Source organism: Pleurodeles waltl, chromosome 1_1, assembly GCF_031143425.1.
Source record: "Pleurodeles waltl isolate 20211129_DDA chromosome 1_1, aPleWal1.hap1.20221129, whole genome shotgun sequence".
Lineage (NCBI taxonomy): Eukaryota > Metazoa > Chordata > Amphibia > Caudata > Salamandridae > Pleurodeles > Pleurodeles waltl.
The window spans coordinates 893,595,138-893,622,135 of NC_090436.1; positions in this window are offsets into that span (position 1 = coordinate 893,595,138).

Genomic DNA, 26,998 nt, shown 5'->3' on the forward strand with positions numbered 1-26,998 from the left:
CAAAACTTTCAGTCTGGCCTTTGCCACACCATCCAACTCTGAAATGCAATCACATTCAAGAACACTCACCGTTTCCCAAAGAGTAGTTCTATCTCTTTCAGCCTAAACATCCACTCCAGTATTTGCAAAATCTCCTTTGCTATGTTGCAATATTTATCTGTATACTGTCTCACGTCTCAACGATCTTCAGGTTACTGAAACCTCTTAGTATTTCTCTTTATGTGCATCCAGCCATTACTTAATGCTTCTAGCTCCTGAGCTATTCTGCTGTACTTGCTAAAGCAGTAGCCTTTCAGGGAATAGACTGTTCATCTGATTTGTGTACCAAATGACCTACTATATCACTACCTCATATTCAACTAGTGTTGTTCCTACAGTTTTGCACCCTCTGATTGTTGCATGCTATTTCAAAAATACGTTCTCTGTATTCCCATGAAAATTGACCAAGAGTTAAGATCTTTAATTGTAGCCCTCCTTTTCTTTCAGATGAACCTCTCCTTATTTCTGCCCTCTGCATGCCTCTTCTCTTTCCCATCTGAGCATCTACTCTTAATCAGTAGAGGTATGTGATTTAGGGCCAGATGTATCAAAGCGTTTTACCCATTCTGTGTCCATGGGAAAACGCTTTAGTACATATGGCCCATAGTACTCTAAATAAGATGCATGTATGCCTTAATCCTTATCAACAATAATTTTAGAAATTGTTCACCCCTCATTTCAAAGATCACAACTTCTCCATTAAACATCAACAACCAAAAATAAACACTGAAAAAAACCCTCTGACCGTGGGCTCCAGAACAGCTGGCTGCCCGCCATAATGCCAGTATGCCCTTCAATGCACAATTATGGGCTATGGTCATAAAACATTACAATAAAGAGATCAGCAGAATTGTTCAAAGGTACCAGTTTACTTAAAACAATAAAAAATGATAAACCCATAAACTGCACCTTTCTCTCACATGTCTTTATCTAGCACACTGCTAAGTGCGAAATCCCATAACACATAACTGCATCTGGGTGGTCATCTTTCACTTGCATGAAATGGAAATACTTTCCACCTAGGATCAAACCAAAAAAAACATACTAACAACTATATACACTATACAATGTAGCTCACTACCCATATAGGCAAAAACGTCTGCACTCCATACTAAGGGGGTGATTCTTACCAAGGTACCCCCGCCAGAACACCGCACCGCGGTCGTCAGACCGCTGCGGTGATTCTGGGTTTTCCACTGGGCTGGCGGGCGACCGCCAAAAGGCCGCCCGTCAGCCCAGTGGAAAACAACCTTCCCACGAGGACGCCGGCTCTGAATGGAGCCGGCGGAGTGGGAAGGTGCGACGGGTGCAGTTGCACCCATCGCGAATTTCACTGTCTGCAATGCAGACAGTGAAATTCAAAGTGGGGCCCTCTTACGGGGGCCCCTGCAGTGCCCATGCCATTGGCATGGGCACTGCAGGGGCCCCCAGGGGCCCCACGACACCCCATACCGCCATCCTGTTCCTGGCGGCAGAGCCGCCAGGAACAGGATGGCGGTATGGGGTGTCAGAATCCCCATGGCGGCGCAGCGAGCTGCACCGCCATAGAGGATTCTTTTGGGCAGCGGAAAACCGGCGGGAGACCGCCGGTTTTCCACTTCTGACCGCGGCCAAACCGCCGCGGTCAGAATGCCCTGCGGGGCACCGCCAGCCTGTTGGCGGTGCTCCCGCCAACCCTGGCCCGCCGGGGTCAGAATGACCCCCTAAATGTGAGGGTTTTAGAAAGGACCATGAAGTAGTTAAGGGAGGGCCAGCTAGAGGTTCATGGAGAGACATGCACTCACCCAAAAAAGATTAAGCCCAGTCCTATCCACAAATTGCACTTCTTAAGTTACTACAGCCAAAGATGATCCAAAACAGTCTTAAGTGTTCTTCAGCTCTGAGCTGGAGTAGGTCCAGTGCCACACTTGGCCAATGACTGGTACTGCAACATCCCCCTTACAAAATAACAGAGGCAGGGACTTAAAATCAAAGCGCATATGAACTAATATTAACTTTCATTCAAATTTTTTAACATTTTCAACATATAAATGCAGTAAATTAAAAGATATAAAATATATAAGTAATTAAAACCTAAATATTAGTGGAGCAGCATAATTTTAGGCTCCACCTCCTATATATATAATTTATAAGCAGTTACATGTGATTCATGTATTCAATGTGTTTCTAACTTCATTAATTTGTGTTTCATGCAAACACGAATTGCATTAGGTCACAACTTATTAGCCTTTTGGGACTTCTATTAGTTGAATGATCATCAATATAAATGCGTTTATTTAATATACTTACATTATAATAATAACTGTTTCATTGCTAAGGATTAATAATAGTGTAATGTGCTTCCATTTTGATATTTCAATTACCTTAGCCTGACTTTGGATCTTAGCTGAGTATTTCACATATTAAAGTTTGCCAGTGTGTCATTTTCCCTTTCTATGCAGGTGTTAGCAGGTTCCCAATTAGCTAGAGAAAGGTTTATTGCTATGTATTAGACTGCTAATGAGACCTGCAAGGAGAAGTCTGGCAGCAGACAAGAAGAGATGGCCCTGTGCCAGTGTTGGCGCATTAGACCTTAATAAGTAAACTTACAAGGGGACGCGAATAGGTCGATGAACCTTTCGACTCGCAATTAAGATGATCCAACCATAACTCCAGTACATGCAGATCAATAATCAATAATCAATCACTAATCTCAATAATCAGTGATAATCAATAACTTTAGTAATTAATGGAGTCAGTAATTGTCACACACCATGACCTTTCAGTCATGAATAACCACACCTTTAGTAAAAGTTAGAATATTTATTTCCCTATATTAACAATGCTAAGGTCACGTAAATTAATCTCAAAATCAAATGATACACATACAGAAACAACACTGGCTGTCCAAAGCGATGAAAGAAATGCAATCTAATAAAAGCTTGAACTATTACACATTCTAAGGTTACAGTGTAAATCAATATTAAGAACAATTGCGCAAACGATTTTACATACATTTAGATTCAGCCAAGAAGGACATCAAACGTTATTCCCTATAGCAGACTTTCATTAGTAAGAAATCCTTAACTAACACCAGATTAGCATCAGCATGTTGGGCTTCATGCAAAACAATTAAGCAAACACAAATTTGGAAAACAGCTAGCTATGGCTCTATCAAAACAGCACAGATGATACCTAGAAAGAAAAAGCAAACATACATTGCAAGTCATATTTAGTAATTCATGTATCTCTCCACAATTGAATCAGCAAGCTAAGATAGTCTTCATCAGCAGGACATCAGTTTGGTCCACAAGGCATCAGGAATCAGCATCAAAGTTCAGAAAACACAAAGACTTTGAGCACTAAAGTTAAGCACGTCTCTTGTCAAGACGTTCAAGAAATTATGACGGTGGCAAAATGCAAATGCGCAATGTTGGTTTCTTCTCAATGGAGACCGGCTAAGTTAGATTCCCTAAAACTACTTCTCAAGTCCCTATTGGTCAAGGGATCGCATCTTCATACTTTATCCAATAAAACTAAAACTTTAAATCTATGAATATTTCCACTACTCCATCCACACGTTGCTGATTGGCTTCTCTTGTAATGTCCTCATCACCAGGCTCGTCAGGTAACAATATTGTTGAAGCTTATTCTCCAGTCAGTGTATCCATTGTTCTCCTCCTGAGAAAGTCAGTCTTACACACATTACAGTCATAATGTTACATTTAGCAAGAAAAGCATCTTCTAGCAGTCAGTTCTCATGAGAAAAGACTTTTAGCTACAAGCACATTTAGACAGTACAGTGGAAAATCACAGTTTAATTCTCTGAACAGCCATTTTATTAAACATTAAGAAATACAGCTTGACATGAGGCAGTGCAACTAGGCCAAGACCTCTGCTAAATTAAGGCCTACAATTAATAAAGCTAATACATAATGCATAACCCTTAATATGACATATTAAGAAGATCCAACTCTCAAGGGCAAGCAGATGTGTGCCTAACTGCATGAGAGGGAGAATTTGGGGAGACTACCAGTTACTGGCAATGCCGCCACAGGATTGGTCTTGGACTGTGGGAGAGAGATATGAATGTTCTGGAACCTTCGATTGTGTTTTAAATTAGTGTTCCATAGTTAATTTAGGGCAGCCTTTACGCTGATTTAGAAGAGAGCAGACCTTTTCTGTTGGGTTTTTCTCTGAGTGGAAAGCTTTATTCTAGACACGCTTTCATTTCCTTTGAACTTCTACTGAGGACCAAAAATGCTGACACCTTCTTCTCTTCCTCTTTAGAAATTCCTGGACCTTCTCTTATACTCTAATTTAGACAGTGTGGGTTTCTTTATGGGACACAATATTTGGATACGAAACTAAATATTTTTAAATGTTTGTATTGATAGTTAACATAAAAAATGTTTTACCAGTTTATTTTCAAGTTTAATAAACATTTAGACTTTTCACTATACTTTACCACAGAGAGATCTCCACCTACGTGTGAAAAATTACAAGTTGTTATTGTAAACATGTAAATTAGACTCTACCCCTGTAGTCAGAACTGGGGAAATGGAAACCTACACTTTTGAGAAACTTCACGCTCACAAATGGTGAACAGTCAAAAGTAATACATTTACTCAAAAATGTAAGAGTAAACTTGTATGTGCAGTTTTACTCGGAAATAAGTTTTCCTTTGTGAATAGCCTCCAAGATGTTTAGTTCTGGTGTTTGTATCTGTTGTTTCATTCAGCACTTAGCAGCCCTAAGGCGACTGAAAGCTGAATAAATAGCATGCATGCTTAGTCTGTTTTTCACAACTCATCATGCTTTTTGAGTTTGCACCTGCACAATCTTAATGTCTATTACCTTAATACAATGAGCGTGTATAGCAAAATAGAAGTTGCAGGTTGGTGTAGAAAGCCACACATAACTTGGTCTGACCCACTCTACTATGTACAATTCTTTTAGAAATGTCCTTTTATATTGTCATTACTGTAAATCAATTCAGGTTCATTGTACTTAGCCCTACCAGATGAGGAATACTGCTACTCCCCTGCTCGTGTGTCTTTTGTGCTAATCCTGCTCATCCTGTTTCTTTTTTTGCTCAGTAAAGGCAGGGATGTGGGATTTATTGACCAATATAATGGGGGGAAATGTGGTATGATAGGCATCATACAGGTACCAACCAAAATATTAACGTCGGTGAGAAGCTCTTTAAAACTCGATTGGATTGATTTGCCTAGCACAACCCCTTACTTGAGCAGGCTGAGTTTGGAAAAATATTGGACAGTGGTCTATAGTTATTTCAAACGGTTTGTTCTACGAAAATTATGCAGAGCTGGACAAAAAGTGTAGGAGGATACACTGAGCTATCAATTCATTCAGGTTAGAAAAATACATTGTGCCCACGTAGGTCTGGAATGAATGGGTGGGTGCAACGCACCACTGCACAGCATTCGTTAAGATGAGTCACAAAATTCAAAGTACATAGACAAATGGAAAAATGTATAATGCTGATTAACAAAGGACTCCTCCAATGAACAGATCCAGATTCACATTGCCAGTAATGTGACTAGAAATCTGCAGCAGTCGCAGGTCCCTCATGCGCATTATTGTAACGTTATGTGACGTTTTTACACGTTGCTATCTCCCCAGTGTGGTATACACAGTACAATTATGCACTGAGGAAAGGAAGACCTACTGTACAATTGCATATTTCTTTTTTTCCCATTGGGAAAACCTTCTCCAACCTTCCATGAAGCTTGGAACAGTAAGTTCCTCTTCCCTGCTTGTGAGGTGACTAACACCAAACTTTGCCTTAGCATAGCTACACCCATTTCCAGGGTGGGAAACGGTCGGGATTTGTAAATACCCACAAATTCAATAGTTTGATGCCTTTCACTAACTCACAAGCCTAACCACTTCTTGATCTGCTGATTCCCCATTCCTTCTGAAGAGTTTACTACTGCACAACAGTATTTCTGGAGAAATGATAGACGTAAACCATGCCATTTTTTTCATAAACTACATTTTAAGGAGAAAATTAGCTTTGTGTATTGAGTCCATGCAGTATTTTACACATCTAAATGTATTCCTTGGGGAATCAACAACATCGCCGAATTGCTGCATTGCTCACTGAAGCACTTTAATCATGGCAGAAGTTAACATCGGTCAAGAGTCATACCTCTAGCCATGCCATTTGCCACGAGGCGTTAGCATCTTCTTATGGAGAGGAATGTTATATATACAAAATACATTTTGCAACCAGTATCAGATCAAAATGTACAAATAAAAAACATGCAATAGTCCAGTGCTCGTTTGTGTTGCATACCCTGATGATCGTGGAATATGAAGTTAACACCCAGAACAGTGCAGGCCGGTTCACAAAAACATCAAGCACGGGGGGGAGACAGATTGCTTTCAATTGGGTGCTAGGGCCCCCTTTTTCTGCCTCCTCGGTGACATTAAATAACTTACTGACCTGACCTGTGCGGCCTATACCAACATGGCAGCAGCGGGGCTAGTAAACCTGACGCAGGTGCACCGTGGACAGAACTAGCGACACTTGGGACACTTTTCCCCTTCCTGCCTTGGATGCTTCGAACAGTAGAGGCAGCAAAAATATAGAGGTGGTATAATCAATTTACTGAAATGCTGTCCTCCAGAGCATTGCATTTGGCCGATAGCGGGAGGCCTCGTCTGAGTGAAACAGCAAGGTATTTGGCATGTCCCTCCTCCACCTAAAGGTGCTCCTCCAAGATTCAGACATTTTATCTTGGGCATGGGGTGGGGGGAAAGAAGTAGAGATGGGGTTCCTCTACTAATTTTTAGAGAATGTTGCCTGACTTCAACATGGCGCCAGGCGCGAGGAGTAGCCAGTGAGTGCCACTTCAATAGACATATGCTGCCTTCCTGGAATGAATGGTGCACTGCCCATGAGCTGGCATTTGTGGTCCTGATGACCTGGAAACATCGGTGAGTGCTGGTGACCTAGCTCTGTTGAGAGTGGGAGTATCTGAGTTTTTGGTGGCCTCCCCTTGGGGACCTGGGCACCTCCGTGAGCTCCGCCACTCTCTGGGCTACTTAAGCACCAGTCCTCCTTTAGAGACAGCTCAGGAGGAAGCAGTGATTGGAACTCTTGGCCGGTGGAACCCAGCCTACAGCAACGAAGGTGGCCATTATGACTTGCCTGTTCTGTGTGATACCCTGCTTTTTTACGGCCACTGGCTCACAGGCCCACCCCAGCCACCTTTATGCACCAAATAAATCACAAAATAATAGGCTGTCTAACTACTTTGCTCCGACTTCAGAACAAACCCTATCGGCCTTAACCAAAAACGGCCTTTTATCCTCTCTTCAAACATTTAAAAGAGAGCTGTGAGAAGAACTCAAAGCTGACATAGCAGTATCCTTTGATGCCTTCAAGTTAGAATTTAATTCCCACCTAACCTCCCTCCTGTCTGATGATGGTTCTGTGGGAAAACGTCTACAGCACCTTGAAACTAAACACCAAGGGATGGAAGGGTGAATGGCATTTATGGTACTGACCTCAGAACACTTGGCCTTCCACCTACAGACAGCTGTTCTAAAATGCAAAGACCTAGAAAAACAGGTATCGGAGAGACAATATTTGCATACAAGGCCTGGCAGATGGAATGGAAGGTCCTGACTTTGAGACCTTCATTGCTGGCCTTTTTTTGGGAACTTTTAGATGGAAGCCAACAAGTAATCCTAATTGAGCGGGTGCACCATGTGGGCCCTCAGCAACTAGGAGAGGACAAGAGACCCAGAGACATACTAGCTGAAATGCACTCCTTCAAAACTAAAGAATTCATCCTCCGGGCTGCTTGGAAGATGGAACAGCTCTCCTTCCAAGGAGCGACTTGCACCCTCTATCAGGATATTGCCCCGCTACACTGGAGCGCCGACTGCAGTTTAGACCTGTAACAGCTGTCTTATAGAAAACCCAGGTTAAAAACAGGCAGGCATACCCATTTGGTATCGCTTTTGAGCGACACAACAAGACCCACCACTTCATGGCTGAGAGATGCAGCTGCTCTACTGGAACTTACGTTGCCAGAACCTACAGGCCCGAGAGATCAGCTGGAAATTGACCTCCGGATCTTCACGCTGAGTCCCAATTGGGATCGTGGCAGACTCGCAGATGGGGTAGATGTGACAGGAAGAGTCCCCTGATATTCCTACACCCCACTCGTGGTTGGCGGTGTTGACGTCTATATGAAGTAGGAAAGACCGCTTCTACTTCATTCATACACAGCTCCTGCCATGGATGAGACACTGATATCATCTTGGCGGTAACGTTTGAACACTGTTGTTGGTCATATGCTCAGGGCTGGCCACCCAGTTCCTACCTGCCAGGGACTCTGATCTGGGGCTACTCATCAATTGTTTTCCTTTCAATGTGCCAAGATGGCGAGCTGTGGGGAGGAGTAGTGGGTGCCTGTTCCACACACCTACTCGTTCTATTTTTTCATATTACTGTAAATCACACATGAGACGTTTACTTTTCAAATTCATTGTTTAAGTTTGTTCATTGTTGACTTATTGTTTGGATGAGTGAGGATACTGGGGAGATGGGATGAACTGAAGGTTCTTTGGGAATATGATATACATGAAAGGGAATGTACCTATTACGATCACTACTCTTGATTCAAAGGCTACTATAGACCACCCTCCATCTAAGACACCCCATGGTACATGCTGTTTTGCTTAACACTCTCTCTTGAAATGTCAAGGGCCTCAATCCCCTTTATAAGCACCAACAACTTTGGATATATATCCTCGATAAATGCTTCGATATACTGGCCCTCCAAGAACCTCACCTGAAACGCAATGAAGACCGCAGGCTGCACCATAAAATTTACACTCTGAGCTACAAATCTTCCGCTACCACTAACCATAATGGTGTAGCCCTTCTCTTTCACTCTTCCCTGCACTTTCAATTCACAGGTAGTAAAAGTGATAGATAGGGCCAATATGTGATGATCAAGGGGCTTGCTCAAGGACGTCAATGCACCATAACAACTTTATGTGCTCCCAACACAAATCAATCTGGATTCCTTCAATCATTTCTTTCAGTCCTGGGAGGCTTTGCAGAAGAAGATAGCACATTAATAATGGATATTAATCTCTAATTGGATCCCACCCTAGACCGTTCTCGTTAACATAGGACCCAGGCGGACACACTTTCTAAAAATATAAATCCTCACTCGCCATCTGGGGTTAATTGACACATAGCGGGCTGCCAATTTCAAAATCTGCGACTATACATTTTTCTCAGACACTCATCGCACCTATTTCAAGATTGACCATACAATCACTAGCCAAACTCTACATCTTACTATCTGATGAGTTACCACTCATTCCATTGTCCTCTCAGACCACGTCCCGTTAAAAGCAGTGCTCGACTGGCAAATACCACACAATGGATACGTAAATGTTTTTTCCTAATGTTTGGTATATCTAGATGCGGCACCACTTCCTCAGATCCCCCAGATATCCAGGAGACGCTTACTGACCCCATTACCAGAGAATAGGAACTAGCTGCTATCTCCACACTTAAGCTATGCAAAGCACCAGGCCTAGAATGCCCTTTTTTACAAGTCCTTCAATTCTGATTTGCTTCAGCACCTAATGACACTGTTTAATCATATAGCAGACTCTCACATAGTCACTCCCTCTCTGGGTGAAGCCCTTATCACCGTTATTCCTAAGCCAGCCAATAGCTTTACTAAACCTTAATGCTAAGCTACATACTAAAATACTAAAATATTGGCCACTAGATTTGAAGATGTCATGCCTGATTTAAGACACCCAGACCCATCCGGCTTTAGTAAAGGCAGTCAAACCCATGATAACCTACGCCAGACAGTCCATCTAATAGATAAGACTACCAAAAAAGAAGATCATGACACTTTTATTAGTGCTTGATGCCGAAAAGTCCTTTCAACAGGTATACTGGAGGATTCTTTTCCACACTCTCTATCGCTTTGGGAACGCTTCATCCCCATGATTTCTGCAAATTACACCTGCCCTCGATCTCTGGTACTTGTGAACCGGTCGGTTTCTGATTATTTTGAGCTGACTAGAGGAACGCCACAGGGATGCCCCCTGTCACCACTACTCTTTGCGTTTAGCCTAGGACCACTCGCAGCTCAGATACGTGCCTCGGTCTCTATCTCAGGTCTCCACTTTGGCCAGGATGAACATAAGATACCTTTGTTTGCCGATTATGTCCTTTTGACTATCACATCCCCCAATATGTCTCTGCCAGCCCTACAGGATTTCCTCCAGATCTTTGAGTCAGTCGCAGGTTTTAACGTCAACCTCCAAAACTCATATATGCTTAATCTGACTGTTCCCCTACAACACATGGAGGAGCTTGCTATGTCTTTCCCTTTTCAATGGGCGCAGAAAGAGATTATGGGGGTTTTTACAACTTTGGAGGAGGTGTTAATCTGTCCCAAAAGTGACGGTAAAGTGACGGATATACCACCAGCCGTATTACGAGTCCATTATATCCTATGGAACTCGTAATACAACTGGTGTTATATCCGTCACATTTGGGACGGATTAACACCTCCTCCAAAGTTGTAATAACCCCCTATGTATCTAGGCATAAACATCACTCCCAAACTGGCTGACCTATACGCAGCTAAATAACCTCCCTTGCTTTGACAACTGCGACTAGACTTGAAGCACTGGGCCCCACTATATACCTGCCCTGGCTGGGATGTATCAACGTGGTCAAAATGACATACTACAGCATAGCTTATACCTTTTTCAGGGCCTCCCTCTAGAACCACACAAAGAATTATTTTCTTCCATTCTACCTCTAATAACAAACTTTATATGGCAGGGGCGCAAAGCCTTTCCCATAAGTTATTGACGATTCCCAAGGAAGCCAGTGCCCAGGTCCTGCCAGATCTTATCTCCTATTACAGAGCAGCCCAACTGAGAGTAGTCTTGGAATGGTACCTCTGGGAGTCAGATATACTGTGGTTGCACATGGATAGGGCAGTAGTGGGTAGAACTATCTGGGATGTCCTGTGGAAGCCCTAGAGTGCATGCCACACCAATTCCTACCTCAGCACTCCAACCTCAACTACGTTGAACATGTGGGATAAGGTGATTAGGTCGCATGGCATCACAAACTTCCTTCCCGTCTACTAACTTTGAAATTCTAGCCGAAATTAAGGAGATTTTCAGCTATTCCATACCCTGCACTCCTGAGTGTGTCCTATTGGGCCTTTGTGACCCTTCACTACATCTGCAAACCCATAACAATTTCTCCATTACGTGGATCTGCTTAGAAGCAGCTCAGATGGATTTAGCTGTCATGTGGAAGAAACAAGCGGCACCTTCTACTACACAATGGTACGCACCACTCTGGCACAATTCAACACTGGAATGCATGTCTGATATCCTTGCAGATCCCAGGTCGAGTTTTTAGTACACTTGGGGACCCTTAGTACATTTCTTGTCCCGCAGCCTTCACTTCTTTCTTGTCCCACACGGACAAGAGCACTACACCTCTTCCAGATATGAAGCACACCCACATCCTCTTAAGATTATCCCTCGATACACCGCCCACCCCACCACGTGATTTGCCAGCCTTGCTATCCCATCCAAACCCTGTTCTTACCGTTAGTGTTCTACTCCTAGAGTTTGCTCCGGGAGATAACTCCTTTATTCATATTGTGCGCGGCTGGCGGCGTGGGGCAGTGGGGGGGGGGCGGATGGCTGTGCCCTGGGAGTGCCCCAAGCCAATTGCGGACCGTGTCTGCAGAAGGATGCGAGCCCCTAAAATGAGCCGCATCCGGATAGTATTATCACTCCCCGCAGATATCCATACGGATACACCTTAGCACGCACCTAAAATGGGTGTGTAGCCTGTTGCAAGTTCACAGTTGGGGTTGGGATCCAGTTGGGGAGGGAAAGAGGGTAACTATTAGTTTGTGCACTACCGGTCTGCTCACAACACTGGATAAGTGCCCGGAGGTGAGGGGCCCGCCCGCGGGGGTGACGGGGGCGGAGGAGACCCAATGGGCCTTCCCGGGATCCGGGGAGCAAGACATGCACTCACAAATTGAATATGGCCCAATCCACAACCCATAGCACATACAAATATGACATAGTCACTTGGAACGTCAGGGGACTGGGGACTCCGGACAAAAGGTCCAGGGTGCACGCACAACTCAAACGCCATGGCACACATATTGCAATACTACAAGAGACTCACCTGCGGGACCCAGACCTGCAGGATCTACGTAGTAAATGGGGAGGTCAGATTGTGGGCACATCCTATTCAACCTTTGCGAGGGGGGTACTCATATGGATAGCAGGGAATGTCCCTTTTATCCAAACATCACACAAGATAGATCACGAGGGCAGGTATGTGGTAGTGGAGGGTAAGCTGGACGGCAAACAATTGTCAATTATAGGGGTATACGCTCCCAATAGCGCACTGCCTGAGTTCCTGAGCACACTCACTCCAGCGTTATTAACGAACCCCGAAACACCCGCCATATGGGGAGGTGACTTCAATTGCACGCCAGATCCAGCATTGGACAGGTCAAATCCCCCCACATATTCAACAGTCATCAGACACCTCAGCCGCCCATTATCGACATGGGCTAGTAACATGAGCCTTCATGACATATGGCGCATGAAACACTCAAGACATAGGGAATATTCATTTTATTCAGCACCACATAAGGTACACACCAGGATAGACTTGATGTGGGGCACCCAGGAGATCTGCACAGGGACCAGTAGAATAGAATACCTAGCCAAGACACTATCAGATCACTCACCGCTTAAAATAGTTTTGGACTGGGGCAGGAAGCGCCAGGCTATCCCAACGTGGAGGCTACAAGCGGAAGCCTTACACGACCCTGCATTCACAGACTCACTGAGAACAGCGCTGAAACAGTATTGGGAATTAAACACCGGCACCACAAAACTAAGAGCAATGGAGTGGGACGCACACAAAGTGGCGATCCGTGGACATTGTATTTCCACTACATGGGGGGTGAGGCGCACACTCCATGCAGAGGTTAGCAAGCTGGAGAAGAAACTAAGAGCATGGCTGCTGCGGGAGGACCGGCGGTGCCCTCCAATCGGGGCGATAGGAACAGGCGCAGGCGCAATAGCTACCACGCAGGTAAAAATAAATGATGCATTTAGGGAATATTATACACAATTATACACCAAAAGCACATCATGTACCATCCAACAACTTGAGTCCTCTCTAGCAGATTCTCCCCTGCCCCAACTAATGCACGTCGACAGAGAGACACTAGAAGCCCCCATCACATTAGAGGAACTTAATAAGGCTCTCGAACAACTACCTAGGAATAAAGCCCCAGGGACAGATGGCCTGCCATCAGAATACTACTCCACTTTCGCGACACACCTTAACACACATCTCCTAAAAACGTTCGAAGAAGCAGGGACCAATGGTATCCTGCCCCCCTCAATGAGAGAGGCAATGATAGTGGTCCTTCCAAAGCAGGGGCGTGACCCCACTGACGTCAGGTCTTACAGACCTCTCTCACTGTTGAACCTAGACTGTAAGATACTTGGCAAAATCCTGGCTAACAGATTAGCTCCCTACATGCATATCCTGGTACACGATGACCAGAATGGATTCATCCCGAAACGTAACACCTTCCTAAATATTCAGAGGCTGCTCAGTGTGATGGGTGACACCCCCCCCGACCGCACTCGAGGAGGTGGTGATATCGCTCGACATAGAAAAAGCGTTTGATACATTAGAATGGGACTTCCTGTTTGCCACTATGCAGTTACTGGGTATCGGTCCAAAATTCACAAACTGGGTACGCATTCTGTACACTGCCCCACAGGCTAGGGTGAAGACGGGAGGAGTAATATCAGAAAGCTTTCCGATTAGCAGGGGAACAAGACAGGGCTGCCCCCTCCCCCCCCCTCCTATTTGCCTTAGCGATGGAACCACTAGCTGCACGCGTCCGTGCCAAAAAAGAAGAATGGGGGGTGTCAAGGAACGGCACTCTCCACTCCATATCATTATACGCAGATGATGACCTGAAATACATACGCAGAGTGGAGGAGTCGCTGCCCCTAGTGATGTCGCTGCTGTCTGAGTTCGGAAGGGTATCTGGTCTAATAGTTAATTGGGGGAAATCCTGCATATTCCCACTAACCAGCTGGCCTCCTGCGAGGCAAGAAAGTGCCCCATCAGGCCACCTAAAATGGTGCTTCGACACATTTAAATACCTAGGGATCAACGTATACCACAGGGCGGAAGATCTAAGGGATGGAAATCTGGGGAAAGCGGTGTCCTCTGTTAAGAGTTCAATACGCTTCTGGAATAAATTACCACTCTCACCACTGGGTAAAGTAGCTATAGCAAACATGCTGATATTACCTAGACTGTTGTATTATTTTGCGGCCCTACCAATCATTATCCCTAAAAGCTTTTTCGTCGGCTTGAACTCCATCCTGCTACAACTGGTGTGGGGCGAGGGCAGAAGGCGGGTTGCACTTACCACGCTGCATCATCCAGTAGCAATGGGTGGACTGGGCGCCCCAAACTTTGAGCTCTATTCTGCGGCCGCACAGCTGCAGTGGATCTTAAATTGGCTCCATAGACCTAGCTCGGCAGAAACTATATGGTTGCAATCCCGACTCCAAGGCGCTCTCATACTAGTTTGGTTGTTGGATAAGCAGACTAAAAGCACATGCACAAACCCGTTGATTATAGTGGCACACACATATTGGAAGAAGTATATCCAAAAGGGAGTTAAAAAACTACCCTACTCACCACTCCTCCCGCTGGATCGGCTCCCCGGGTGGGTGGAAGCCGGCTCATATTCACCTACAACTTGGTTAGACGCGGATAAGTGCAGTAGGAGACTGTTTCGAGGAAGGGAAATTAATGACCTTCGAAGCTATACAGGCCCTTACAGAGATCAATCCGGGGCAATTCTTGGCATATCACGTGATATGCCATGCAATCAGGAAAACGTGGGCATCTGGCGACGTAGAGTCTGATATCTCAGTCACCCTGCACCACATGCTGAACTGGGACCCCCAAGGAAAAGCAGTCTCAAACCTTTATAAACTTCTGAACAAACCCCCGGAAGATAACCTGCAGAAAGCTAGGGAGAGGTGGAACATCGTATTGCCCATTCCGATCTCAGGGACAGATTGGCCAAAAGCTCTGTGCCACACACGTGAGGTCTCAAGAAACCCCAGATTCCGATATACACAGTTCAATTATCTACATCAGACATACCTGGCGCCGGCCAGGATTAAACGCATGTTCCCCGGGTCGGACCCAGCCTGTCCCAGATGTAAAACACCAGCAGCACAGTTCTATCACATGGTCTGGGAGTGCCCGCGGTTACGGGGGGAATGGGAAGGGGTGGTCACAGCCTTAGAGGAAATCACGGGGCTCAACCTGGACACGAATCCCAAATCCTGTCTACTCGGATTAAGGACAAGGACGAAAAGAAATAAACACTTGCACAGGTTTGTAGATCTAGCGTATGTAATGTACAAAAGATTGATAGCAATGAACTGGAAGGCTCGCAACGCGCCTGACTTAAAAGTCTGGCTTACTCTCACGCTACGTTGGGCTCGAGCTGAGCATCAGGTATTAACAAACTTAGCTCGTAGGGGACTGCGACAGGCGGGCTGCGAGGCCTGGGGCGTCTTAGGGCCTCATTCTGACCCTGGCGGACGGCGGAGGCCGTCCGCCAGGGTACCGCCGCTGAATGACCGCACCGCGGTCAAAAGACCGCGGCGGCCATTCAGACATTTCCTCTGGGCCGGCGGGCGCTCTCCAAAAGAGCGCCCGCCGGCCCAGAGGAAATGCCCCTGCAACGAGGACGCCGGCTCAGAATTGAGCCGGCGTAGTTGCAGGGGTGCGACGGGTGCAGTTGCACCCGTCGCGTATTTCAGTGTCTGCTTAGCAGACACTGAAATACTTTTCGGGGCCCTCTTACGGGGGCCCCTGCCGTGCCCATGCCATTGGCATGGGCACGGCAGGGGCCCCCAGGGGCCCCGCGGCACCCCCTACCGCCATCTTGTTCCTGGCGGGCGAACCGCCAGGAACAGGATGGCGGTAGGGGGTGTCAGAATCCCCCATGGCGGCGCAGCAAGCTGCGCCGCCATGGGGGATTCTAAGGGCAGCGGTAAACCGGCGGGAGACCACCGGTTTGCCTCTTCTGACCGCGGCCGAACTGCCGCGGTCAGAATGCCCTGCGGGGCACCGCCAGCCTGTCGGCGGTGCTCCCGCCGACCCTGGCCCCGGCGGTCTTAGACCGCCGGGGTCAGAATGACCCCCTTAGTGTCTAGGCTAGAAGCCAAAAATGATGAAAGACCCCCCCTGAATCACAGACAGCTGCATCCACCTGGAAGGCCGCGGGCCCTGCCCCCGGCAGAAAGGCAATACTACACTTGGGGACGCATACATATCCATCATCAATGCCTCGCCAACACTGATAGCTTAGCATGCCACAGCACCAAAAGGCCTGCATACTCAACCAATAGACACCAGCGCTAAGATCTATTGTGTCATATCCCTCCACCTTGTCCCCCCCCCCCCTGTTTCCTCTGCCCCCCGTCCTCACCCGTGTGGACACGAGGGTCCCTGTCACCAGTGGCAATAGAACCACATTGCAACTGAACGCTTCGCCCTACGTGGCGGCAACCTCAGTAGTGATGGGTAGAGTTAGCGGACCGGGAAGTGCACACAAGTTCTTAGAAGTTTGTTATATATATTGACCTCAATATGGGAGAGCCAGACGACAGACTGTAACCAATGACAAATTGCTATCAATGACTTTGTATGCCAGAAAATGTATGGCTTTCGTTTTGAAAAATCAATAAAAACATGTTAAAAAAAAAAAAAAAAGTGTTCTACTCCTAGAATCTGTGGTTTATGACATAACACGTATGATGTAACTGATATTATGTGAGAGACGTTGTCTATGTCTACTTATTAGAGATGTTCTCTCTCTCCTCCTTTCTTTCCCCTCTCGTTGTCATTTCCCTTCTTTTCTTCGCTTTCTCACTTTCAACTATTGATAGGCCATGTTTTTTAATTATTTGATACTGTACTGCTCAGTTGCTCAATTGACCTCAATGTTCTTGCTTTCTAAGCGACTATACTTTACCTATGATTAAATGTTTTTTGGGCAAAATAACTTGGCAAAAAAAAGTCAAGCATTGACACCTATACACATACTCCTGTGCACTGGTCTAAGTGTATGATTTTTGGGAAATGCACAAAGACTATCACTAAAGAGTGTAAAAAGCTGTAGTAGTCATACTTTTACAAATGTCATGTGATAAGTGTTATCCCCCAATTTGGAGTTGTACGCGGGGTATAACCCTGAAATGGGTAAAGGCAGCCTGCTGTAGTACTGCACATTGTTTCTTTTTTTGTTTTCTTCACAAGTGTTGAGGTCTTCCTGCCTTGGAACGAGAGTCACTCCAGGCCTTTATTGGTGGGAAGGGGTCAAAGAAGTTTGTGAATGCAAATAAATTCACTAATTGGCAAGCACACACAAACTCAAGGCAAACCTTATCATCAACCTACTCACCTCTTGTGTCGGGATTTCTACTACGTAACTGTACAGAGTGGTGGAGTTTAATTAAGCAGTAATAAAGCCATTCATGTCAGTCAGGCATCATCTGTGGATTTTGAACAGGTGTAAATAGCCGTGTTTCTTTGAATATGAACTGGCACTTGTGACTCAATTAGCACCATTACACTCCACTAGCAAGCTGACAAAAGTACAGAAAGATCTAGCTGTTTTGCTATCAGAATATTCATGCCCAAATCTTGTAGATTGTTGAAAATTGAGAAGGTATACAAACACCAAATTCTGGGTTGAGAAATGAGAATGTTCTCTGCATGGTGTACAGCCTTGACTCATGCCCTGCGTGCTCAGTTGAGAGTATCTACTATCCTGGCTTTAAGATTTTGGCTCTACCTTCACAGTAACCTAGAGTGTCTACAAAAGCATAGGCCTGCCCTTAACTTACAAGTGGTCCTGGACCTGTCCTTGACCTAGAGAGACACACCAAACAAACACTCTTTAATGACATGTGGACTATTGTTCCTTTCACAGGTTCATAAATGTAGTGCAGTTGGCGGCAGCATACTTTGTTTTGTAGATATTATAGAATAAACAGACCTTTTTACCTTTGCCACGTGAATGGGAGCTTACTGGCACTTTCATTGGCCCAAGTTCTGCTACTGACAATGAACCCAGAATCCCAGTGCTGGGATGCTGTGCACCTAGATGTGTACATGTTTCCTAGCGGAGTGTGCTATGCATTGCCTGAATGCTTGAGTGGACCAGAATGACATAGTCCAGTGGGTTCTATTTTGTAGGCCCCTGTCCTGTTCATATGCACAAGATGAAGGTGAGGTTGCTTTCCTAGACAGTAAAAGTATATTGCTAACATGCCTATGTTAGACTGAAGGAAGGGATCCCAGGCACCAAAGTGGCAAAAGAGAAGAAAGACTTCCAGTTAGAAATTTAGAAATTAAATTAGGTCCTTTCTTATAAAAAAAAAAGGGCTGCTGATTAGTCCTGCTGAGATTGCCAATTGGTGGATGGCAAAGGTGAGAGGTGGGAATGAAGTTTCTGCAAAAGGGTGTGGAGGGTCATTTAGGAGAGGAGCAATCCTTTGTCTCTGTTTCTGATCACTATTAAGTGCAGCTGTTGATAGTCAGTGAAGACTTCTCACACATCCATGTGCCTCTGATGTAGGTGCTCAAACCTGGAGATGACATGTGCTAGCGCAGGTATTTTTATTAGAAATTTATTAATGAGTGTTTATGTATAATGAGTTTTGTAGAACGTAGAAAAATAAGGCACACATTTGAAAATGTGACCTTGAAGAATGGCCAACAGTGTTCACTAAATGTACTAATCAATGATTAATACTTATGAAATATTGAAAATGTATTAGAATAATGTAGTACTATGTCATATTAAGGGTTATGAAGTAGGCTCTAGTTTTATTAATTGTAGACCTCAACTTAGGGAGTGTCTTGGCCTAGTCTTGCCAGGTCTCATGCAGAAGCTGTATTTCTTAGCGTTAAATAAAAATGTTGACCAAGTGAATTAAACTATGAAATGTCCATTGTCTTGTTGAAAGTCCTTAACAGAAGCTTTTCATGTGAGCCAGCTGCAAGGAGATGATGTTCCCACTAGTGTAACAACTTATGTGTAATGTGTGTGGGACTTACTTTCCCAGGACGAGAACAATGAAGACACTGACTGGAGCTGAAGATGCAACAATATTGTTACCTGACGAGCCGGATGATGAGAACATCGTAAGGTGGACCAATCAATTGCATGTGAAGAGTGAAATATTAGAATTCATGTATTTGGTATAGAAATATTATTGGGTAAAGTATAAACATATGATCAACTGATCAATAGAGAATTAGAGGATAGTTTAGTTGACTTTGATATAACAACGTGACAGAGGAGAATTATTCAGACTTATTGAGATTTCAGACTAGAGACTAGAGAAGAGATTCAGATTTTGGGAGATTCAAGATTTATTCTGTCATTGGGCTCATACTCTCTGACTGAGAGCCTGATGCTTTGCTGATCGACTGATGACCTGAGGACGAAGACTGATTCTGCTTTACTGACCCATACTGAGGATAGGTAGATATGATGAAATGTGACTGTTATGCATTTTATGCCTTTTCTTTCTAGGTACCATGTGAGAAAACAGGGCTGATTGCAGAGGCCCCCTAACTTTTTGCCCCCATTTTCCACTTTTTGCTGGTGTTTTCCTGACTCTGATGGTTCCCTGGGTACTGCTAACCAGTCCCAGGGCCTGTACTCTGTGTAAAATGGACATGCAAATTAGGCTAATTATAATTGGCTAAGTTAACCTACCTATAAGTCCCTAGTATATGGTAGGGTATGAAGGTTTAGGGACCACAGCATAGGTGGTGCACCCATAGGTGCACTGCTGAGGTGCCCAGTGTCATTTTAAAGGCAGGCCTGCCTTGCTGTTTGCTTTTAAATTCAAGTTATATGCAAATTCGACTTTGGAATTAAAAGTAGTTCCAAAGTCTTAAACTAACTTATTTTTACATATAAGTCACCCCTAAGGTGTGCCCTATGTGCCCCTAGGGCTGGGTGCCATGTAACTATAAGCAGGGACTTTATAAATATAGATTTATAAGCCCTGGTGAGGTAAAAACAGCCAAATTCGTTTTTCCCTCATTGTAGTAAATGGCCTTCATAGGCTAGAATGGGGAGACTTTATTTTAATTTTTAAAGTCTCCTTAAATGATGCATACCAAGAGTTTGGTATCAAATTATTTGTTGTAATAAATCCCACAACTTCCAGTTGTGGGATTTAATATAACTTGTTCAGGTAAAGAGTTTTAAACTTTATCTGAAAAGTTGCCAATTTCAGCCCTGCATTGTTTTTGCTGCTGTGCTCTGATTGTCCAGCCTCTAGGAGCTTGGCCAAGCTGCCTTGATGAGGTGTGAAGTGGCCTGGCTTCACACAAAGGAATGTGCCTGTGGGAAGGAATCTCCCCTCAGCAGATGGTGAGGCAGGAAGGGGGAGGGCTGCCAAACTGGTCTTCAAAGGCAGAGAAGGACATTTGGAGCAACCAGCAACACCCCACATCCTGCAACCCCAGACAACTAGGTGCCCCCCTGATTAGATTAGGAGAGGGGTGTGTTTATGATTTTTAGCCACACCAGTGGGTGGGCTCAGCCAGATGTAACCTCCAAAAATCAGATTCAGCCATGATGGATTTTTAGAGAATGTTGCCTCCTGGGATTGATGTTTGCCACACTTCCCAGGAAGTGGTCATCACAGGGGGAAGGACCCTGCACCTGATTGGAGAACCAGGACCCCCCTGCTTTTCACCCAGGAGCAAGGATAAAACTGGCAGACCTGCACCCACACCTCAGTTCCCTACCACATCCAACAAGGAAGAACAACAGAAGAAGAAGGACTGCCCTGCTGGACCCCTGGCCTGCACCTGGAACCTGCACTCAGAAGGACTGCACCAGCTGCACACTTGGGCTTCACTGTTTGCTACAGGTGAAAAATTGCTATCCAGAGTCCCCTGCACCAACTCCTGAAGAAAGCGACCAGCTGACCACTGTCCAGTGGCCAAAAAGGAGTTTGCGCCAGATGCATTCTGGGAGTTGTAGTCCGCACCCCCCAAGGACCATCTCAGAACTTCTGGACCCTTGGGGTGAGCTGTGGACCCCAAAAGAACCTTAAAAGGACATCTGGGAGAAGCCCCAGAAGTTTGGACAACTTTTGTAAAAAAGCTCCATAGAGGGACCGACCCACCGCGGCAACTCTAGCCGGCTTGCCTCAACCGTGACCCGGCCTGATTTGCTGGTTCGTCCCGGTAAAGAAAATCTCAGAAAAAGAGCCTAAGTCCGAGGGTAAAAAGTTGACCGGGACCTCCCAGCCAGCGTATCCGAGGAGGGCTCCATGGACATCGGATCAAGATCCAGATTTACCCCGGTCGAAGGATTTTCACCTCGAAAAAACGACTAAGTCCGAAGGTAAAAATCTCCACCGAGGATTCCCGCATCGCGTATCCGGAGAAGGGCTCCAGGAGGTCGGATTGGACTGGCAGGTTCGTCCCGCTGAAGAAAAATCTTCGAAAAAGAGACTAAGGCCCTCATTACGATTCCGGCGGGCGGCGGAGGCCGCCCGCCAGAATTCCGCCCTCCATAATATCGCTCCGCGGTCAGAAGACCGCGGAGGGTATTATGAGTTTTTCCCTGGGCTGGCGGGGGGTCTCCAAAAGACCGCCCGCCAGCCCAGGGAAAAACTCCCTTCCCACGAGGATGCCGGCTCGTAATAGAGCCGGCGGAGTGGGAAGGTGCGACGGGTGCTGTTGCACCCGTCGCGTATTTCACTGTCTGCAAGGCAGACAGTGAAATACATTTTGGGGCCCTCTTACGGGGGCCCTTGCAGTGCCCATGCCGTTGGCATGGGCACTGCAGGGGCCCCGTGACTCCCCCTCCCGCCATCCGGTTCCCGGCGGGAGAACCGCCAGGAACTGGATGGCGGGAGGGGGAGTCGGAATCCCCAAGCCGGCGCAGCAAGCTGCGCCGGCTTGGAGGATTCCTTGGGGGCAGCGGGAAACCGGCGGCAGACCGCCGGTTTCCCTTCTCTGACCGCGGCTAAGCCGCCGCGGTCAGAATGCCCCGCGGGGCACCGCCGGCCTGTCGGCGGTGCCACCGCGTCCCGCGGCCCTGGCGGACGTAATCCGCCAGGGTCGTAATGACCACCTAAGTGTGAAGGTAAACTTTTAACCGAGGCCTCCCGTGGCCTGTAGCCGAGCAGGGCTCCATCGCGGTCGGCTTTAAACTTTGACTTTGCCCCAGTCGAGGTGCAACCAGATGACCCGATTGGCGCTTTCTGTTTCTAGGCGCTAAAAAAATAATAATTCTTTAAAAATTAATATCTCCGGTTCCCCTTATCCGATTTTATTCGTTTTGGTGTCATGTTAAAGATAAAAATATAATCTATTTTTATAAATTGGTTTTGGATTTTTAAACTGTTTCCTGTGTTTTATTTAATTACTGTTTTGTGATATTTCAATGCTTTACACTCTGTCTCCTAAGTTAAGCCTTGACGCTCGTTGCCAAGCTACCAAGGGTTGAGCTGGGGTTAATTTACTGAGACCGAACTGGACCTTAGTGGAGGTTAGTGGCCTATTGATAAGTGTGGGTACCTACCTGCCCTTACCAATAACCCATTTTCCAACATACCAACTGCGCTGTTTTGAAAGATCCATAGTTAGATGTTTTTTCTAAATTTGTGTTTCTAAATTGTTTTGCATGAAGCCTAAAATTGCTGATGCTAATTCGACGTTAGTTAAGGGCCCTCACAAATAACTGACAATTACAGGGACTAGTGATTGATGAATTACTTTACTGAATTTCATGTATGCCATAACTTTGTTGCAGCTCACTCTGCTATTGATTTGCACTGCAGCTCTAGAACGTGTTGCGATTCAAGCTTTGATCAGATTGCATTTCTTCCACCGTTTCGGACAACCAGCATTGTTTTTATATGTATTCCATTTGATTTTGAGATTAATCTACATAACCTTAGCATTGTTAATATAAGGAAAATAAACCTACTAAACTTTACTAAAGGTGTGGTTATTCAAGACTGAAAGGTTATGGTGCGTGAAGTTACTGACTCCATTGATTATTGATTTTATTGATTGCTAATGATTATTGTGTATTGATTATTGATTTATGGACAGGAGCTATGGTAAGAACTTCTTAATAAGAGTCAAAAGGTTCATCGACCTATTCGCATCCCCTTGTAAGTTTACTTATTAATGTCTGACGTGCTAACAGTTATGGTAGCAGACTGATGGTTTGTCTCTTTAAGAGCTTGCCGTAGACGTCCGGTACAGAGTGACAGGTGTTAACGTTTATGGTAAGTGACTGATGGACAGGTGCCCACAGTAATAACAGCAGTTTGAAGATGGTCCTTTCAAAAATTCAGTATTATAGATATTTTTATGATGATAATTGGAGAGAAAATGATGTTTCCTTAACCCCAGAAATGACTTTCCCAGATCCTGGATCCTGCTACTGGTTGTTTGAGGATGGTCCCGGCATTCTAGTGATAGAGTGAGTGAATTAGGTCGCACTTGCACAGCGTGTCCACGTGGTTGTTGATGTACAGACCCTGCGTGGTCTAAGACTCCGGAGTATATTGAAAAGTGTATGAGACACTTGGTTATATGTTGTAATTTGTCTGGTTTAGTGGGTTGATCGGGCGTGGTCAACAAGTTAGTGTGTGAGTTAAAGTGGGCGAGAGGAAATTTTGACTGAGATTTGGTGAGTTTCTTTCATGCAGTGTAAAGTGATGTAAGAGTACATTTGCTGTATTATTCCTTTCCAAATAAAAAAATATAAAAAAAGGAATAAAGGAGCAGTTTTAAGTGTCAGACCATTTCAAAAAGACATCATAGAAAAAAATAATATATAAGGGATGGTAATTCACAGGAAAGTTGTGTTGGATGGGGGTTGAATTATATTGTTAATGTCCATAATTTCATAAATACTGGCTCTTCTGTTAGTAGTACTAAGAGGAAGATTGTATTACCAGCTAAGTTCAAGGAGTTTCATTTGTATTAATATATATTTTTTTGTTTTTAGTTTGAAAAGAGGTAGATGTCATATTGGTGTTTTCTTTTATTTATATTTTATGTTTACTTGAGTGTTGTACTTATTTAAATATGTCGCTTTAAACAGGCTTGTGTATTTATGACTGTTAATGAATGAGCATAATGTTTCATGGGCACTATTAATGGATTTACTTTTCAAAATAGAATAAACTCTTCTAATAATGGAAAAAAAAAGAGATTTGGTGAGTCCTATGTGCACAAGGACAGACCCATCGATCAGTTCAGAGTAAAATTTGTGGGTCGAATTTTGCTTGCGTATCTGGGAGACCGAGAAAGAGGAATAGCTGCATGCATGAAAAGAGGCATCAGTGAAAATCCGTAAGGTTTCTGAAGCGATTGTGTTACATTTCCTGTAGTAAACCAGCAGATTTGTTTTCTGGTTTTTGGTTAGTGCTCGCAATATTTTGCATTAGTTTATGTGAATCGCAGTTTAGGATGATGAGCCGCAATACTTTGTCAGCCGCAATACGTGTCAGTGTGATGTCATTGGAGCTGCGCTGGGATAGGTTAGTTAGTGAGAAGGATTGTGTACGGATTGGCAGCCGTCCATGAGAGGCAACTGTTTAAGAACGTGGGTGAAAGGAATCTTGGGATCAAAAGTCATTTCCTGATTCGATTTTGAATAAACAAAAGTAGAAAAGATTACGTTTTTCAAATCATTGAGAAGTTCCCTAAGAGGAGATCAGTACATTACGGCGAGTGTAGGGAAGCCTACACCGCCAGAGAATACACCGCCTGACATTGTAATCTAATGGACGAGAGAGGTGTCGAGCCATGTCTTTGGCTAAAGCAGTGGTGCAAGTTGACAGAGAAAAATGGGAGCTTAGCGTTTCCCAAAAATGGGAAGTTCAATTTGAGGATTCTGGAGCAATTGCGGATGGCGCTATATGAATCGAAGCCCCTTCGAAGACCAGCACAGTCTGAGGCATTAGCAGTGTGGGAGCTGGTAGCTAGGCAGCAACAGCAATTGAAATTCGAGAGAAGGATGAGAAGGGCAGAAAAGACTTTAGCATAAGCCAATTGGAATTGGGAGCAGAAGATATGGAGATCAGAGACCTTGCAGGGAGTTAAGTTGTTTCCAGCAATTACATAGAAGAACGAGAAGGAAGGAAAGGGAAGAAAGTGACTTGGAAGACTAATAGAAGTCCGCCCGAAAGTAAGGGAGCTAGAAAGTCTTCAACAGTGGAGGAGGAATCAGAGAATGAAGATTTCATTACACAGATATTGAGAGACCGACCACCACCATATACAGTACACGAGAGTGGTCCGAGTACTAGTGCTGATCCAACAGCCCCGGCACAGGTAACGGAGACAGTGAGTCCGGTGCAGGTTAAAGCTACCCGGACTCAGAATGCGGTGCAAAGTAGTTGTAATTTGCAGACTACTCCTGTAGTGCAGACACAGAAGCAGCCGCAACAAATGCAGATAATTTATCCTGATGTGCCGATTTTAGAAACAACTTCGAACCTAGTGGTGCCCACGGAGCAGGTGATTCTGAGACAATACTGGTCGAGACTGAGCCGACTCCGATTTTGTTGCCCCAAGTGCAGCCGCAGGTAATGCCGAGATTTACGCCAATGACAGGGTCACAGTCAGACTTGACACTGGTGATAAATCAGAGTATGGGAGTTACTCTCCCACAGAGAATAGGTGCCAGATCAACCCAGGATGCAATATCGCTACTGATTACTGTTGGTCCAGAGGTACCATTAGTTGCACAAAAGAAAACAACTGTGAGTGAGCTGGGGTAATGTCTCAAAGCCTAACTTTTGATGGATCAAGATCATTGTAGAGATCTTAGTCCACTTGTTGCACTTCCAGACACCATGACTGGACTAAATGTAGGTCAGAGCCTGAAATTATTGACACAGCAGATTCCGAATGCAGTGGCACAGCAGGTGCCCCCAGTCCAAGCGAGTAACATTTTGTTGCAGGGACTGACAGCTCAGCAGTCAACTGAATGGCTAGATAAACTGAATACCCCACAGAATGCCCCTAAAGGAGAGGGGTATTTGAATTGTGTCAGATTAGGCATGGAAGCGGGTGAACTCATTGAGGGAACGATGGGGTGAATAGGTTAGAGTCCTACAGAGAGGCAGATTTGAGATACTTGTGCCCAAAGATTATGAGAGAGGTGAGCAAGGTGCATCGGAGATTGGCAGATTTGGCAGAGAAACATGGCATATAAATTGAGAAAACAAAACATTTGAAGAGGAGTTACAGGTTAGATTTTGAAGCAAAAGATTTTGAACATATGAGGTCAGCCGGAATGAAGGAGCACCTTCAAGAATTATTGCAGAGTGCTCAGGTCTGGGGTGCATTAGACAAATGGGAAGGCAGATGGGTAAAGAAAAGAGATCAGAAGAAAAAAGATCCTCTGGAGTTGACTGAGAATGTACAGTAGGACAAAGATCCAGTAAAGATTTTACCAATGAGGAAAATTCCAGGGGGAAATTTTGTTCACGTCCCTTGGAGCAGAGGTGACATTCTATCACTTACGAATGATTATCCAGAATTGAGAGAGAAGCCAGTAGAGTGGTATCAGAGGACAGACAGGTTTGTGAAACTTGCGAAGTGTTTGTGGGAGGATTTGAACACCTTACTGGAGATACTGGTTCCAGCTGACTTATGAGTGAAGTGTAAGAGGACTGTAGACTGACCAACAAGTGAACCAGAGAGAGATAAAAATACAGGCGCACCGTCTCCTGAGGTAATGAAATATTACAATGAGGGGATTGA